This window comes from Hemiscyllium ocellatum, chromosome 36, assembly GCF_020745735.1.
Source record: "Hemiscyllium ocellatum isolate sHemOce1 chromosome 36, sHemOce1.pat.X.cur, whole genome shotgun sequence".
NCBI lineage: Eukaryota > Metazoa > Chordata > Chondrichthyes > Orectolobiformes > Hemiscylliidae > Hemiscyllium > Hemiscyllium ocellatum.
In genome coordinates this window covers 947,172-965,451 of record NC_083436.1, presented here as the reverse complement: position 1 = coordinate 965,451, position 18,280 = coordinate 947,172, and positions in this window count along the sequence as shown.

Genomic DNA, 18,280 nt, shown 5'->3' with positions numbered 1-18,280 from the left:
CAGGACCTCATCACCTCAGGGATTCTCCCATCCACCGCCTCCAACCTCATAGTCCCACAACCCCGTACCGCCCGCTTCTACCTCCTGCCCAAAATCCACAAACCTGCCTGCCCCGGCCGACCCATTGTCTCAGCCTGCTCCTGCCCCACCGAACTCATCTCCCAATACCGCGACACGGTCCTGTCCCCTTTAGTCCAAGAACTCCCCACCTACGTTCGGGACACCACCCACGCCCTCCACCTCCTCCAGGATTTTTGCTTCCCCGGTCCCCAACGCCTTATTTTCACTATGGACATCCAGTCCCTGTACACCTCCATCCCCCATCACGAAGGACTCAAAGCCCTCCGCTTCTTCCTTTCCCGCCGCACCAACCAGTACCCTTCCACTGACACCCTCCTTCGACTGACTGAACTGGTCCTCACCCTGAATAACTTCTCTTTTCAATCCTCCCACTTCCTCCAAACTAAAGGAGTTGCCATGGGCACCCGCATGGGCCCCAGCTATGCCTGCCTCTTCGTAGGATATGTGGAACAGTCCATCTTCTGCAACTACACTGGCACCACCCCCCACCTTTTCCTCCGCTACATCGATGACTGTATCGGCGCTGCCTCGTGCTCCCACGAGGAGGTTGAACAGTTCATCAACTTTACTAACACCTTCCATCCCGACCTGAAATTCACCTGGACTGTCTCAGACTCCTCCCTCCCCTTCCTAGACCTTTCCATTTCTATCTCGGGCGACCGACTCAACACAGACATCTATTATAAACCGACTGACTCCCACAGCTACCTGGACTACACCTCCTCCCACCCTGCCCCCTGTAAAAACGCCATCCCATATTCCCAATTCCTTCGTCTCCGCCGCATCTGCTCCCAGTAGGACCAATTCCAACACCGCACAGCCCAGATGGCCTCCTTCTTCAAGGACCGCAGATTCCCCCAGACGTGATCGACGATGCCCTCCACCGCATCTCCTCCACTTCCCGCTCCTCCGCCCTTGAGCCCCGCTCCTCCAACCGCCACCAAGACAGAACCCCACTGGTTCTCACCTACCACCCTACCAACCTCCGCATACAACGTATCATCCGCCGCCATTTCCGCCACCTCCAAACGGACCCCACCACCAAGGATATATTTCCCTCCCCTCCCCTATCAGCGTTCCGCAAGGACCACTCCCTTCGTGACTCCCTCGTCAGATCCACACCCCCCATCAACCCAACCTCCACCCCTGGCACCTTCCCCTGCAACCGCAGGAAATGTAAAACTTGCGCCCACACCTCCACACTCACTTCCCTCCAAGGCCCCAAGGGATCCTTCCATATCTGCCATAAGTTCACCTGTACCTCCACACACATCATCTATTGCATCCGCTGCACCCGATGTGGCCTCCTCTATATTGGTGAGACAGGCCGCTTACTTGCGGAACGCTTCAGAGAACACCTCCGGGCCGCCCGAACCAACCAACCCAATCACCCCGTGGCTCAACACTTTAACTCTCCCTCCCACTCCACCGAGGACATGCAGGTCCTTGGACTCCTCCACCGGCAGAACACAACAACACGACGGCTGGAGGAGGAGCGCCTCATCTTCCGCCTGGGAACCCTCCAACCACAAGGTATGAATTCAGATTTCTCCAGTTTCCTCATTTCCCCTCCCCCCACCTTGTCTCAGTCGGTTCCCTCAACTCAGCACCGCCCTCCTAACCTGCAATCCTCTTCCTGACCTCTCCGCCCCCACCCCACTCCGGCCTATCACCCTCACCTTGACCTCCTTCCACCTATCCCACCTCCATCGCCCCTCCCCCTAGTCCCTCCTCCCTACCTTTTATCTTAGCCTGCTTGGCTCTCTCTCTTATTCCTGATGAAGGGCTTATGCTCGAAACGTCGAATTCTCTATTCCTTAGATGCTGCCTGGCCTGCTGTGCTTTGACCAGCAACATACTTAACCATTCACCCTACCTGCATGTCGCAGAATTGCAGAGATTCGGTCTTATTTGTTGGCTCGAACTCTCTATCATTTACTGCTTATGCTGTTTGGTAAGTGATCCTGTTTGGTAACTTGACCTCAGTTTGAGGCTAACCTGGTGCTACTCCTGGCGGGCCCTCCTGAATTCCCCATCAAACAAGGGTTTATGGTCTGGCTTGATGGTCAGGGTAACATGAAGCATATACCAGACTGTGACAATGACAATTGTGCTGGAGTGCTATTCCTGCTGCTGTTGGTTACGATCTGAATCACCTAACACAGCTTACTGCTGAGTTAGGAGATGTATTGCTCTGACACCATGAGGCTGAGGGAGGGGGGTCAGCAGGAGGTTTACGTGTCAGTGTTTGATCTGACAACGTGGGGCTTCATTATGTCACATTGTAGCTTAAGCAGTCTGTTGGACAGCTCTCACAATTCTAGCCCAAACCCTGAAGCGTAAGGAAGGAGGTTTTTGTTTTGGTTCCTGTCAACTGAAAGGCCTCTCCTGGGCTATTTGATACTGATGCTATGGTTCTTTTGATTGGATCCGACAAAGTCTTGCTCATTCAGTTCCACCCAGCTCCTTGCCTATTCCACAGATTTCTAAAATACATTCTGATTAAGTCATTGCTTAATTCCATTTTTAAATTGTCCCCTGTCGTCGAATCCAGCTGCTAGATCAAGTTGTATCTCAGTAACCCTCCGTATCTCCACAATCTTAATCAGCTACTACAGCCCGATCTATCATTCTGGGTTTCCTCAAGCACCTATACACTTCCTTATCTCTCGAATTGGTCAGGTGAATTGGCCATGCTAAATTGCCCGTAGTGTTAGGTAAGGGGTAAATGTAGGGGTATGGGTGGGTTGCGCTTCGGCGGGTCAGTGTGGACTTGTTGGGCCGAAGGGCCTGTTTCCACATTGTAAGTAATCTAATCTAATCTAACAAAACCTCTCCCAAGTCCTCTCCCTTTGCTCTCTGCCTAACAATCGCTAGCTTATTCACTGCTCTACACTTGTGAAATCCTGCAGAAGTTTGACTGCTCCCTGATTCTCTAACTTCCTCAAAATTCTACAACCCTCCCTAACTCCATTACCTCCTCCAGCTCCTTCACCCCTCCCGATGTCTCTAACCAACTCCAAAACCTTCAACCCTCACTTTATCTCTGACCTCCTCCACGCACTACCCCGTCACAATCTCTCTAAACACTTCGGGCCCCGAAAACCACGCCCTATCCCTCTCACCACCTGCAACGATTGCCATCATCTCTATCTCTCGAACTACCTCCAGCCGCTATACACCTGCCTATCGCTGTAACCTCCCTGGGTACTTACGTGCGGCACGGTGGCACTGTGGTTAGCAGTGCTACCTCACAGCATCAGAGACCCTGGTTCAATTCTCGCCTCAGGTGACTGACTGTGTGAAGTTTGCACATTCTCCCGGTGTCTGCGTGGGTTTCCTCTCACAGTCCAAAAATGTGCAGGTTAGGTGAATTGGCCATGCTAAATTGCCCGTAGTGTTAGGTGAAAGGGTCTGAGTGGGTTACACTCGGCGGGTCGGTGTGGACTTGTTGGGCCGAACGACCTGTTTCCACACTGTAAGCAATCTAATCTAATATTCCAGCCCTCCCTATCTGTCCAGCAACCTGCAATCCCTACATCCCTCCCCATCTCAGTAACCTTCTCCTCTCCTTCACCCACCCCTGTGTCTCGAACTATCTCCAGCCCCTTCACTCCTCCAATTACCTATAATAACCTCCAGCCCCAACACCCCTCTCGATTACTCTAACCTTCCCTATCTCTCGAACTGCCTCCAGTCCCACACCCCTACGTATTTCACTTATCATACCACCTATACACCTCTCCCAATCCCCTAAACACCTCGATTCTCTACACCCTTCCTATTTCTCTAAACTCCTCCAACCAGTATATCCCTTTCTATTTCTATCATACCTCCCTTACTCTCTGACAAACTGCACCCCAAACACCGCTCCACATCTGTCTAACCATCTACAAAAATCACATCCCTCCTTAATTCTGTCTCCACACCCCTCCCTGTCTCTCTCACTACCTGCAGACCCTCACCTCTCTCTATCTCTCCAAACACTTCCAGATCTACAACCCACTGCATCTTTCTAACCACCTGCAGTACCCCATACCTCTCCCAATCTTTTTTGAACCCTTTCAAGTTTCACGACATCTTTCCGATAGGAGGGAGACTAGAATTACAAGCAATACTCTAACAGTGCCTAACCAATGTCCTGTACAGCCGCAAAATGACCTCCCAACTCCTGTACTCAATACTCTGACCAATAAAGGAACGCATACCAAGCGCCTTCTTCACTATCCTATCTATCTGCGACTCCACTTTCAAGGAGCTATGAACCTGCTCTCCAAGGTCTCCTTGTTCATCAACACTCCCTAGGACCTTATCATTAAGCGTATAATTCCTGCCAAGATTTGCTTTCCCAAAATGCAGCACCTTACATTTATCTGAATTAAACTCCATCGGCCACTTCTCAGCCCATTAACCCATCTGGTCCAGATCCTGTTGTAATCTGAGCTGTCCACCACACCTCCAATTTTGGTGTCATCTTCAAACTTACTAACTGTACCTCTTGTATTCGGATCCAAATCATTTGTGTAAATGACCCATCACCGATCCTTGTGGCACTCCACTGGTCACAGACTTCCAGTCTGAAAAACAACCCTCCACCACCACCCTCTGTATTCTACCTTTGAGCCAGTTCTGTATCCAAATGGTTAGTTCTCCTTTTATTCCATGAGATCGAACCTTGCTAATCAGTCTCCCATGGGCAACCTAGTCAAACGCCTCACTGAAGTCCATATAGATCACATCTACTGCTCTGCCCTCATCAATCTTCTTTGTTACTTCTTCGAATAATTCAATCACGTTTGTGATGCATGATTTCCCACGCACAAAGCCATGTTGACTATCCCTAATCAGTCCTTGCTTTTCCAAATGCATGTAGATCCTGTGTCTCAGGATTCCCTCCAACAACCTGCCCACCACTGAGATCAGGCTCACTGGTTTATAATTCCCTGGCTTGTTTTTGCTACCCTTCTTAAACAGTGGTACAGAGTTTGCCAACCTCCAATCTTCCGGCACCTCACCTGTGATTATCGATGATGCAAATATCTCAGCAAGAGGGCCAGTCATCACTTTTCTAGCTTTGCACAAAGTTCTCTGGTACACATGGTCAGGTCTTGGGGATTTATCCACCTTTAACCGTTTCAAGACATCCAGCACGTCCTCCTCTGTAATATGGGCATTTTGCACGATGTCACCATCTTTTTCCCTACAGTCTATATCTTCCATAATCTTTTACACAGCAAATACTAATGCAAAATATTCATTTATTATCTCCCCCATTTTCTGTGGCTCCACACAATGGCCGCCTTGCTGATCTTTGTGGTGTCCCATTCTCTCCCTAGTTACCCTTTTGTCCTCAATATATTTGTAAAAACCCTTTGGATTTTCCTTAATCCTATTTGCCAACGCAATCTCATGTCCCCTTTTTGCCCTTCTGATTTCCCTCTTAAGTATACTCCTACTTCCTTTATACTCTTCTAAGGATTCACTAGATCTATCCTGTCTGTACATATGCTTCCTTATTTTTCTTAACAAAACCCTCAGTTTCTTTCGTCATCCATAATTCCCTATACCTACCAGCCTTCCCTTTCTCCCTGACAGGAATATACTTTCTCTGGATTGGTGTTATCTCATTTCTGAAGGCTCCCCATTTTCCAGCCATCACTTTATCTGCGAACATCTCCCTCCAATCAGCTTTCGAAAGTTCTCGACTAAAACCGTCAAAATTGTCATTTCTCCAATTTAGAACTTCAACATTTAGTTCTTGTCTATCCTTTTCTATCGCGATTTTACAACGAATAGGGATATGATCGGTGGTCCCAATGTGCTCCCCCACTGACACCTCAGTCACCTGCCCTACCTTCTTTCCCAAGTGTAGGTCAGTATTTGCACATTCTCTAGTAGGTACATCCACATACTGAAGGAAAAAATTGTCTTGTATGCACTTAATAAGTTCCACTCCATCTAAACCTTTAAAACTATGGCAGTCCCAGTCGATGTTTGGAAAGTTAAAATCCCCTACCATAACTACCCTATTATTCTTACAGATAGCTGAGACCTCCTCACAAGTTTGTTTCTCAATTTCCCTCTGACTATTAGGGGGTCTATAATATAATCCCAATAACGTGATTATCCTTTCTTATTTCTCAGTTCCACCCAAATGTACTTCCGGGAATATCCTCCCTCAACACAGCTGTAATGCTATCCCTTATCAAAAATGCCACTCCCCTTCCTCTCTTGCCTCCCTTTCTATCCTTCCTGTAGCATTTGTAACCTGGAACATTAAGTTGCCAGTCCTGCCCATCCCTGAGCCATGTTTCCGTAATTTTTGTGATATCCCAGTCTCATGTTTCTAACCATGCCCTGAGTTCATCTGCCTTCCCTTGCATTGAAATAAAAGCTGTTTAACTTATCAGTCCTACCTTGTCCCTGCCTACCCAGACTATTTGATTCACGTCTGTTCTCAACTGTACCAGTCTCAGATTGATCTCTTTCCTCACTGTCTCCCTTGGTCCCACAACTCCCACACCCCCGTCCCCGCCCCCACCAGTTTAAATCCTCCTAGGCAGTTCTAAAAAAATTCCCTGTCAGTATATTAGTCCCCTTCCAATTCACGGGCAATCCGTCCTTTTTGTACAGGTCAGTTCTAACCCACCAACCCAAAATGATCCAAACATGTGAGTCTTTCTCCCAAACACCAGCTCCTCAGCTATGCATTCTCTGCTCTATCCTTCTATTCCTGCCCTCATTAGCTCGTAGCGCTGGGAGTAATCCAGATATTACTGCCCTTGAAGACCTCCTTTTTAAATTTCTGCCTAATTCTCTGTAATCTCCCTTCAGAATCTCATCTTTTTCCCTCCACTCTAATTCTCTAATTCTCTTCTTCTAGTGGTGGACTGTGAAGCCATCCACAGTCTGTTCTCTTAGCAACAGCCTATGAACACATCCCCACTGCTCTACAAACAATGGCCTGTGACCACACCCTCACTTATTTCAACTGGCAATCGTGTATCAACTCATGCTTACCCTATTCCCCTCACGGCGACCATTCGCCCTCTCATCTCCCACCAAAAGCCTGTTCACCCATCAGCATGGCATTCCCCTAGCCACGTGCTGTGAACGTATATCCACTCGGTTCCCATAGCAACGGCATCTGAACCCATTCCTATGCTGTTCCCCCTCGCAATGGCCTGTGACCTATCGCCACTCGTTTCATGTCCACACTGTTTCATTAACAATGTAGTGTGATCCTATCCCTAATCTGTTTCACTCGAAACGGCTTGTGAGCACGTCCTCAAACTCTTGTCCTATCAATGGCCTGTTATCCTATTAACAATTCCCACTCTCTTGCTCAAGGAAAAGCCTGTGTCACCTACCCAACTCTGTTTCCATAGCAATGGCCTCTAATCCCATTTCCACTCTGTTCTCCTCGGTACGGCCTGTGAACCCATTACCACTCCACTCTTTTTTCCGAGCAATGGCCTGTCTTCCATTCCAACGCTGCTCTCCCAGCAAATTTTTGGGGACCCGTCTGAACATTCCTCTAGAAACGGCCTGCATCCCCATCCCTACACTATTTCCCTACCAGTGACGTGTGACCCCGTTCTTACTGTTTTCACCCAGCAAAAGCCTGTCAACCCATCGCCCAGTATTCTCTGAGCCACGTCGTGTGAACGTATACCCAGTTAGTTCTCATAGCAATGACCTGTGAATCAGTCGACATTTTGTTCCGAGTAACGTCTTCTGAATCAATGCCCACTCTGTTTCCCTCACAACGCCTGTTCCACCAGCAACACCCTATAACCCTTTCCCCAGACTGTACCCTTAGCTATGGCCTGTGTCGCAACCTTTGTATGTTATTTCAGCAACTACTTGTGAATTTATCTCCGCTTTGTTCTCCTAACAACAGCCTGTAACCCCATATCGGGCCTGTACCCCTAGCAAACGCCTTTAAACCAATCCTCATTGCATTCCCTTCGCTACTGCCTCTGAACCAATGGCAACTTTGTTCTTCTTGCGACGTCCTGTGAACCCATTGCCAGTCAGTTCTCTGAGAAACGGACTATGCTTATATTCCAACCCTGTTCTCTTGGAAAAATCCTCTAAAACCATACCCAGACTGTTTCCGAGCAATGGCCTATGAACCAGTCCCCAATCTGTTCTCCAAGCACTGGCCTGTGAAGCCAACCACGCATGTTTCCCCTCGCAACACCCCGTCACCACTCTGTTTTCAGAGAAGCAGCCTGTGACCCAACCCCACTCTAATCTCGCATCACTCTGTTCCACTAGCTATGACTTTGAACTCATGCCGACTCTAATTCTCTAGCAAACATTGTGAGCATATCCTCACTTTGTTCTCTAAGCAACGGCCTGTCAACATATCATCACTGTTCACCAAGCAACAGCCTGCGAACTACACTGTTGCCCTTTCTATGGCCCGTGACCCATCCTCACATTGCTCTGCAAGCAACGGCTTGTGAACATACAGCTATACTGTTGTCCGTCCAACAGCCTGTGACCCATCGCCACACTGTCATGCTAGAGACGTCCTGTGAACCTATTACCCCCCCATCCCCCGTTCTCCGAGCAACGTCTTTTTAAACCATTCCTGATCTCTGCCCCAAGCAACAGCATATGACCCAATCTCTACACTGTTTCAAAGAATAAAGAATTCGGCAAATTACACGACAGGAGCAGGCCCTCTGCCCTCCAGGCCTCCGATGATCCAAATCCTCTGCAGAACCTGTTAGCTGTTTTCCAAGGATTTGTATGCCTCTGCTCACAACCCATTCATGTATCTGTCGAGATATATCTTAAATGACGCCATCGTGCCCGCCTCTATGACCTCCGCTGGCAACGTATTCCGGGTTCGCACCACCTTCTGCATAAAGAACGTTCCACGCATATTTCCTAAAAACATTTCCCCTCTCACTTTGAACTCGTGAACACGATTAATGGAGTTCCCCATTCTGTGTAAAATCATTTTACTATCCACCCTGTCTATACCTCTCAAGGTATCGTACACTTCAATTTCGACTCCACTAAACTTTTGTCTTTCTAATAAAAATAATCCCAATCTACTCAACCCGTCTTCATCGCTCGTGCTCTCCATACCAATAATATCCTGGTGAAACTCCTCTTCCTCTTGCCAAAGCATCCATAACGTTTGATAATGAGGCGACCAGAACTGTGTGCAGTATATAAAACGTGGCCGAAATAAAGTCCAAAGAACTGAAATATGATCCACCAACGTTTGTAATCAATACCCCGTCCAAAGTATGCCATATATCTCCTTGGCCACTTCATCGACTTGCATTGCCAACTTCAGGGTACAAGGGCCCTGAAAGCCAGGTCTCTCCGAGCAACAAATTTTCCCAGGGCTTTTCCGTTTGTCATGCATTTCGCTGTCGAATTAGATCTTCCAGAATGCATCACCTCACATTTGCCTATATTGAACGCCTTCTCACACTTCTCTGGCCAAATCTCCAATCTATCTATATCCTGCTACGTTCTCTGTCAGTCCTCTTCAGTCTCTGCTGATAATCCTAGTGTCATCTGCAAACGTGCTAATCATATCACCTATACCTTTCTCCAGATCATTTATGCATTTCACAAACAACAGTGGTCTCAGAATGGATCCCAGTGGAATAACACTGGCCACAGTTATCCATTTTGAAAAACTCCCTTCCACGACTACTCTGACTCCTGCTGTCCAGGAAGACAGTCGACCCAGGACTCCATACAACTTCAATTTCTACATCGTCCTTCTACAGCGCCCCTTATCAAACGCCTTACTGAAGTGCATGCATATGACGTCTACAACCCTTGCCTCATCAATTAACTTTGTTAGCTCCTCAAAGTATACTGTTAATTTGGTAAGACATGACCTTCCCTGCAAAAAAACCATGCTGCCTATCACTGATTATCCAATCTTCTTCTAAATGATGACATTCTATCCATCACTATCTTCTCCAGCGACACCAAGTTCACCACTCTATACTTAGCTGAATTATCCTTGCAATACTTCTTAAGCAAGAGGAACATGTCAACAATTCTCCAGCCCTCTGGGATATCACCTGTGGTCAAGGGTGCTGGAAAGATATCTGTGAAGGTCCCAGATATTTGTGCTCTGGCCTCCCTCGGTAGCCTGGGCTGTATCCCAGCAGGAATCATCCATCTTAATGCCTTTTATAATACCCAATACCTACCCTCGCCACTCATGCCAACTTGCGCGAGAGTAATCAAACAACGATTCCTAAACTCAATAACCATCCTGTCCCTCTCCTCGGTGAATGCCGTTGCAAACCACTCAATAAGAATCTCACCAATTTTCTCTCACTCCATTCAGAGCTTCGCTCGTTTTTCCTTAGTGTGCCAACCCTTTCTCTAGTTTCCCTCTTGCTCCTTATACACGAATAAAAGGTTTTGGGATTTTTCGTAACCCTGGTTTCTAAAGATATTGAATGACTACTTTTTAGCCGTCTTCAGTCCTCATTGCAGATTAGTCCTAAATTCCCGATATGCTTCCAAATCTTCGTCTGTATTCCTTCACCTAGACTTCATATATGCTTCATTTTTCTTCTTAGCTTCTGTCACAATTTCACCTGTCATCCACGACCCCAAACCTTGCAATTTCTATCCTTCACTTTCATAGCGAAGTGTCTGTCCTGGACTCCAATCCAGGACTCTTTTCAAAGTCTTCCAAACATTAAATGTGGATTTACCTTCAAACTGCTGCACCCAATCCATTTTTCCTAGCTCCTGCAGAATTTTGCTATAGTTGGTCTTCCCACAATTTAGCACTCTTCCTTTCGGACCACTCTCGTCTTTGTCCGTAAGTATTCTAAAACCTAGGGGAAATTATTCATAATGCCCAAAGTAATCCCCTACCGAAACTTCAAACAACTGACTGGGCTCATTCTACTGACCATTTCAATAAGGCCCTTCCCATTCTTGACTATTTACATACTGTTCGATAAAATCTTCCTGGATGGTCCTTACGAATTCCCCTAAGACTAAACCTCTAACTTTAAGTGAATCCAAGTTAGGAAAATCAAAGTCTCCCATTGCGACCATCTTGTTGTTCCCATATCTTTCCATAATCTGTTTACATATTTGTACCTCTATCTCACGCTCACTGTTGGGATGCCTGTCATAAAACCCCAGCATTGTTACTGCACCCTTCCTATTTCTCTATTCCGCTCATACTGTCTCACTGCTCGAGTTCTCGCTGATGCTCTCCTTCAGCTCAGTTGTGATATCCACTCTGAACAGTAAGGCAACTCATCAAACCTTCTTACCTCTCTCTATATCACACCTGAGACAGCTATATCGTGTGCTACTTCGTTGCCAATCTTGCCCATTCCTCAACCATGACGCAATAACAACAATAACATCATATTCCTAGGTTCTAATCCAAGACTTATCTACTACACTGCTCGCATGAAAGCAAAATCACCACAGACCACCTGTCATTTCACATTAACTATCTGCTCCATGCCTACTCTTCCCCTCCGTCACACGGACTTCATTACCTAGTTCCTTACAGGCTTTACTTACAACCTTACTGACAACAAACCTCCTGATTTTGTTCTCATCCCGCTGAAACATTAGGTTAAATCATTCCCAATAGTGTTAACAAAAGCACCCCCAAAGGAACTGTTCCAGTCCAGCCTAGGCATAGACCATCCAATTTGTAATTGTTTCACCTCCCCGAAAACCAATACCAATATCCCAAAAATCTCAACCCCTTCCAAATTTATTATTTCACAAGCCATGCATTCATCCAGACGATCATCGCATTTCTTACGGCTTGGAATGAATTAGCAGGGGAAAGTAGTGGGGCACAGAGCTCTGGCACAGAGTCTGTCCCTGATGCTCAAAAGGGAAGGGGGAAGAGGGACAGAGCAGTAGTCATTGGGAACTCCATAGTTAGGGGGACAGATAGGAGGTTCTGTGGGAACGAGAGAAACTCACGGTTGGTGTATTGCCTCCCAGGTGCCAGAGTTCGTGATGTATCTGATCGTGTTTTTGAGATCTTTAAGGGGTAATCGGAGCAGTCCTAAGTCGTGGTTCACATAGGCACCAACGATATAGGTAGGAAGAGAGATGGGGATTTAAGGCAGCAATTCAAGGAGCTAGGATGGAAGCTTATAGCCAGGACGAACAGAGTTTTTGTCTCTGGTTTCTTGCCATTGCCACGTGCTAGTGAGGTGAGGAATAGGGAGAGAGAGGAGTTGAACACGTGGCTACAGGGATGGTGCAGGAGAGAGGGTTTTGGACTCTTGGATAATTCGGATTCTTTCTGAGGCAGGTGGGGCCTCTACAAGCAGGATGGTCTTCATCTGAACCAGAGGAGTACCAATATCCTTGGGGAGGGGCAGGAGAATTCGCTAAGGCTATTGGGGTGGGTTTAAAAATACCCAGCAGGGGGATGGGAACCAAAATTGTAGTTAGAGTATAGAAAAGGTAGAAAATAGTAGGGAGGTCCGAAATCAAGGTTCAGGGACGCAAAATGGCACCAGCAAGCAAGACGTTGTTTTGAAGGGTGCCTACTTCAATGCCAAGAGCATCCGGAAAAAGGTGGGTGAACTTCCAGCATGGGTTTGTACCTGGGACTTCGATGTTGTGGCCATTTCTGAGATATGGATGGAGCAGGGACAGTAATGGTTGTTGCAGGTTCCAGGATATGGATGTTTCAGTAAAAACAACGAAGATGGTAAAACAGGGGGAAGTGTGGCATTGTTGGTCAAGGGCAGTGTTACAGTTATAGAACGGATGTTTGGGGACTCGTCAACTGAGGTAGTATGGGCTGAGGTTAGAAACAGGAAAGGAGCGGTCACCCTGTTGAGAGTTTTACATAGGCCTCTGAATAGCTCCAGAGATGTAGAGGAAAGAATAGCAAATATGATTCTCAGTAGGAGTGAGAGAGACAGGGTAGTTGTCATGGGGGATATCAACTTTCCAAATATTGACTGGAAACAATATAGAACAGTATTATAGATGGGTCAGTTTTTGTCCAGTGTGTGCAGGCTTCCTGACACAGTATGTAGACAGGCCAACAAGGGGCGAAGCCACATTAGATTTAGTATGGGTAATGAGCCCGGCCAGGTGTTAGACTTCGAAGTAGGTTAGCACTTTGGTGAGAGCGATCACAATTTTGTTATGTTTACTTTAGTGATAGAAAGGTATAGGTGCATACCACTGGGCAAGAGTTACAGCTGGGGAAAAGGCAATTACGATGCGATTAGGCAAGATTCAGGAAGCATAGGATGGGAAAGCAAACTGCAAGGAATGGGCACATTAGAAATATGGAGCTTATTCAAGGAAAAGCTCCGGTGTGTCCGAGGTAAGTATGTTCCTATCAGACAGGGGGAAGCTGTAGAGCATGGGAGCCGTGGTTTAAGAAGGAAGTGGAATCTCTGGTCAAGATGAAGAAGGACATGTGAAGGCTCGGTTATGGCGCTTGAAGGTTACAAGGTAGCCAGGAAAGATCTAAAGAGAGAGTTCAGAAGAGCCAGGATAAGACATGAGAAGTTTTTGCCGGATAGGATCAGGGTAACCCCTAAGGCATTCTATAGGTATTTCAGGAATAAAAGAATGACGAGAGTAAGTTTAGCGCCAAGCAAGGATAGCAGTGGGAAGTAGTGTGTGGAGTCAGAGGAAATGGGGAAGCACTTAATGAATATTTTCCGACAGTATTCACTCTAGAAAGCGACAATGTTGTCGAGGAGAATACTGCGATACAGGCTATTAGACCAGGTGTAATTGACGTTCACAAGGAAGAGGTTTTAGAAATCCTGTAGAGTGACAATAGATAACTTCCCTGGAGAGGATCGGATTTATCCCAGGCTACACTCGGAAGCCAGGGAGGAAATTGTCGAGCCTTTGGCATTGATCTTTAAGTCATCATTGTCGACAGGAGTAGTGCCAGAAGACTGGAGGATAGCAAATGTGGTTCCTCTGTTCAAGAAGGGGAGCAGAGACAACCCTGGTAATTATAGACCAGTGAGCCTCACTTCAGGTGTTGGTAAAGTGAAAGAAAAAGTGTTAAGAGATAGGATTTATAATTATCTAGTAAAGAATAATTTGATTAGGAATAGTCAGCACGGTTTTGTGAAGAGTAGATCGTGCATCACCAATCTTATTGAGTTCTTTGAGAAGGTGACCAAACAGGTAGTTGAGAGTAAACTGGTTGATGTAGTGTATATGGATTTCAGCAAGGCGTTCGATAGGGTTCCCTACAGTAGGCTGTTGTACAAAATGCAGAAGAATGGGATTGTGAGAGATATAGCAGTTTGGATCAGTAATTGGTGTGCTGAAAGAAGGCAGAGTGTGGCGTTGATTGGAAATGTTCATCCTGGAGTCCAGTTAACAGTGGTGTACCTCAAGCATCGGTGTTGGGTCCGCTGTTGTTCATCATTTTTATAAACGACCTGGATGAGGACGTAGAAGGGTGGGTTAGTAAGATTGCAGACCGCAGTAAGGTCGGTGGAGTTGAGGAGGATACTGATGAAGGATGTTGTAGGTTACAGAAAAACATAGATAAGCTACAGAGCAAGGCTGAGAGGTGGCAAATTGAGTTTAATGCGGACAAGTGTGAGGTGATTCACTTTGGTCGGAGTAACCAGAATGCAAAGTACTGGGCAAATGGTAAGATTCTTGATAGTGTAGATGAGTAGAGACATCTTGGTGTCCATGTGCACAGATCCTTTAAAGTTGCCACCCAGGTTGACAGGGTTGTTTAGAAGGCTTACAGTGTTTTAGATTTTATTAATAGACGGATCGAGTTCCGGAACCATGCGGTTATGCTGCAGCTGTGCAAAATCTGGTGCTTCTGCACTTGTAGTATTGTGTATAGTTTTGGTCACCGCATTATAAGAAGGATGTGGAAGCTTTGGAAAGGGTGCAGAGGAGATTTACTAGAATATTGACTGGTATGGAGGGAAGGTCTCATGAGAAAAAACTTGAGAGGCTGTTTTCATTGGAGAGAAGACGTTTGAGAGGTTACTTCATCGAGACATGTAAGATAATTAGAGTGTTAGGTAGGAAGGAAATGGAGAGCCTTTTTCCAAGTATTGTGACGGCGAGCACGAGGGGGCATAGCTTTAAATTGAGGGATGATAGATATAGGACAGATGTCAGAGGGAGAATCTTTACTCAGAAGGGTATGGAATGTTTTGCTGGCAATGGGAGAGTAGATTCGCCAACTTTAAGTACTTTTAAGTCGTCATTGGACAAGCATATGGACGTACTTGGAATAGTGTAGCTTTGATGGGCTTCAGATTGGTATGACAGGTCGGCGCAACATCGAGGGACGAAGGGCCTGTACTGCGTTGTAATGTTTTATATTCTATATTCTATTCTGACGAGCACAGCTCGTGTGCCCATCCTGACACTTTTCTGCAAGCAATAGCCTGTGGCCACATATCTACACTGTATTCTTAACAATGACCTGTTAACCCATCTCCAATCCATGCCCGTAGCAACGACTCATGAATCCATTCCCAATCTGTTCCCTGGGCATCGGCCGATGACTCCACACTCAACCTCTCTTCCTTGCATCGGCATGTTAACATATATAAACTTTCTTCTCCTGGTATTACCTGAAAACCCATGCCCACACTTTTTCCACAGCAATGGTCCGCGAACCCATTCCCACTCTTGTCCACTAGCAATAGCCTGTCAACCCATCCACGTTTTGTTCTCATAAGAAAAGCCTGTTGATCAGTCCCGATACTGTTCGGTAAGCTTTGCTCTATGAAGCAATTCCCACTGTGTTCCCGTAACATCTGCCTGTGATCCAAGTGCCTATTCTGCTTTCCAAGCAACAGTCTGTTGTCGATTACTGAGAGACATAGATAATGTGCAGAGCTGGGCTGAGAGGTGGCAAATGGATTTTAATGCGGAAAAGTGCGAAGGGATTCACTTTGCAAGGTAAAAAGGGGAACAATAATCGCTGAGCTAATGATAAGATTCTTGGTAGTGTTGATGTACATAGATCCCTGAAAGTTCCAACACAAGTTGATATGGTTGTTAGGAAGGCGTACAATGTGTTTGTTCTTATTGGTCGAGGTATTGAGTTTCAGAACCATGAGGTCATGTTGCAGCTGTACAAATTCTGGTGCAGCTGCACTTGGAGTCTTGCATACAGTTCTGGTCACCACAGTTTTTTGAAGGACGTGGAAGTTTTTGAAAGAGTGTAGAACAGATTGACTAGGATGTTGCCTGGTATGGAAGGAAGGTTTTACGAGGAAAGGCTGAGGGATATAAGGCTGTTTTCGTCAGAGAGACGAAAGCTGAGAGGTAACTTAATGGAGACAGACAAGATAATAAGATAGGGAGAACATTTTTCCTAGGATGATGATGGCTAGCACGAGGCAACATCGCTTGAAATTGAGAGGTAATAGATGTAGGCCAGATGTTGGAGGTAGTTTTATTATTCAGACAGTAATAGAGTCGTGGAACGCCCTTGTCTGCAACAGCAGTAGACACACAAACTTTAAGGTCATTTACATGGTCAGTGGATATGGATTAAATGGAAAACTGTTGTTAAGATGAGCTTCAGATTTGTTCCAAAGGCCGGTGCAACATCAAGGGCCAAAGAGACTGTCCTGCGCTGTAATGTTCTATGTTCTACGTTCTATATAACCCAACTCCACTCGTTTCCCCACGAACGTTCTCTCAACGCATCCACACTCTGCTCCCGAGCCAATGTCTGCAAATCCATGCCCCCTCTCTTCTGCTTGCAACGCCTATCAACCCATCCCCACTTTTCCTCGAACAATTGCCTGTGAAACAATGCCCGTGAACCCATCCAAATTCTTTACCTCTTTTACTGGGCTGTGAACCCATCCCCACCTCTGTTCCCCGGGCTATGGCCTCTGAACCAATCCCCACTCTGTTTCACTCGGAACAGCCTGAGACCCCCCTCCACCCCAAAGTCTGTTTTCATCGGAATAGCCTGTGAGCTCATTCCTAGTCTGTTCATCTAGCAAATGTCGGTGAACCACTCTACAGTCTGCTCTCTGGCGACAGCCTGTACACTGATCGCCCCCCTGTTCTCCTAGAAGCTACGTTGTGAACCCATTGCTCTCCAAGAAAGGGATTGTGACTCCATGACCGCTTTGATTTCCTAGCAAGTGGTTGTTATCCGTTCCCAGTCTGTTAGCCCAAAAACTGTCCCTGAAACCATCCTCCTTCTGTTCTCCGAGCAAATGCCTGTGAAACCATCCTCCTTCTGTTCTCCGAGCAAATGCCTGTGAAACCATCCTCCTTCTGTTCTCCGAGCAAATGCCTGTGAAACCATCCTCCTTCTGTTCTCCGAGCAAATGCCTGTGAAACCATCCTCCTTCTGTTCTCCGAGCAAATGCCTGTGAAACCATCCTCCTTCTGTTCTCCGAGCAAATGCCTGTGAAACCATCCTCCTTCTGTTCTCCGAGCAAATGCCTGTGAAACCATCCTCCTTCTGTTCTCCGAGCAAATGCCTGTGAAACCATCCCTGCTCTGTTTCCTTCACAATGACGTGCAGTTTATTCCAACTCGGTTCTTATCTCAACGGCCTGTGAAACAGGAACGTGATTGAGATTCACAAGGAGGATGTGTTCGCACTTCTGTGAAATGTGAAAATAGCTAACTCCCCTCGGCTGGCTAGAATTTATATTATGATTCTCTGGGAAGCCAATGAAGAGCATTCTTAGCCTTTGGCTTTGATTTTTCTGTCGTCATTGTCTATGGGAATAGTGCCAGAGAACTGGAGGAGAGCAAATAATGTCCAATTGTTCAAGAAGGGCAGTAGAGACAACGCTGGTAAATATAAACCAGTGACTCTTACTTTGGTAGTGATTAAAGTTTTGGAAAATCTTACAAGAAATAGGGCTTATAATCATTCAGAAAGTAATACTTTGATTAGGGATAGTTAAGACACTTCTGCGCCTCACAAACATTATTGATTTACTTGAGATGGTGACCTAACAGTTGGATGAGGGTAAAGCGGTTCATGTGGTTGTATATAAATTTCAGTAAGGCGTTTGATAAGTAGTCTAAATGTACGATTAACATGGGATTGAAGGTAATTCAACGGTTCGGGAATTTGCAGATGACACGAAGGTCAGTAGATTTTTGGATAGTGCTAAAGAATGTCACAGGTTACAGAGAGAAAGAGCTAAGCTGCAGAGCTGGGCTGCACTTTCTACATTGCGTGCAG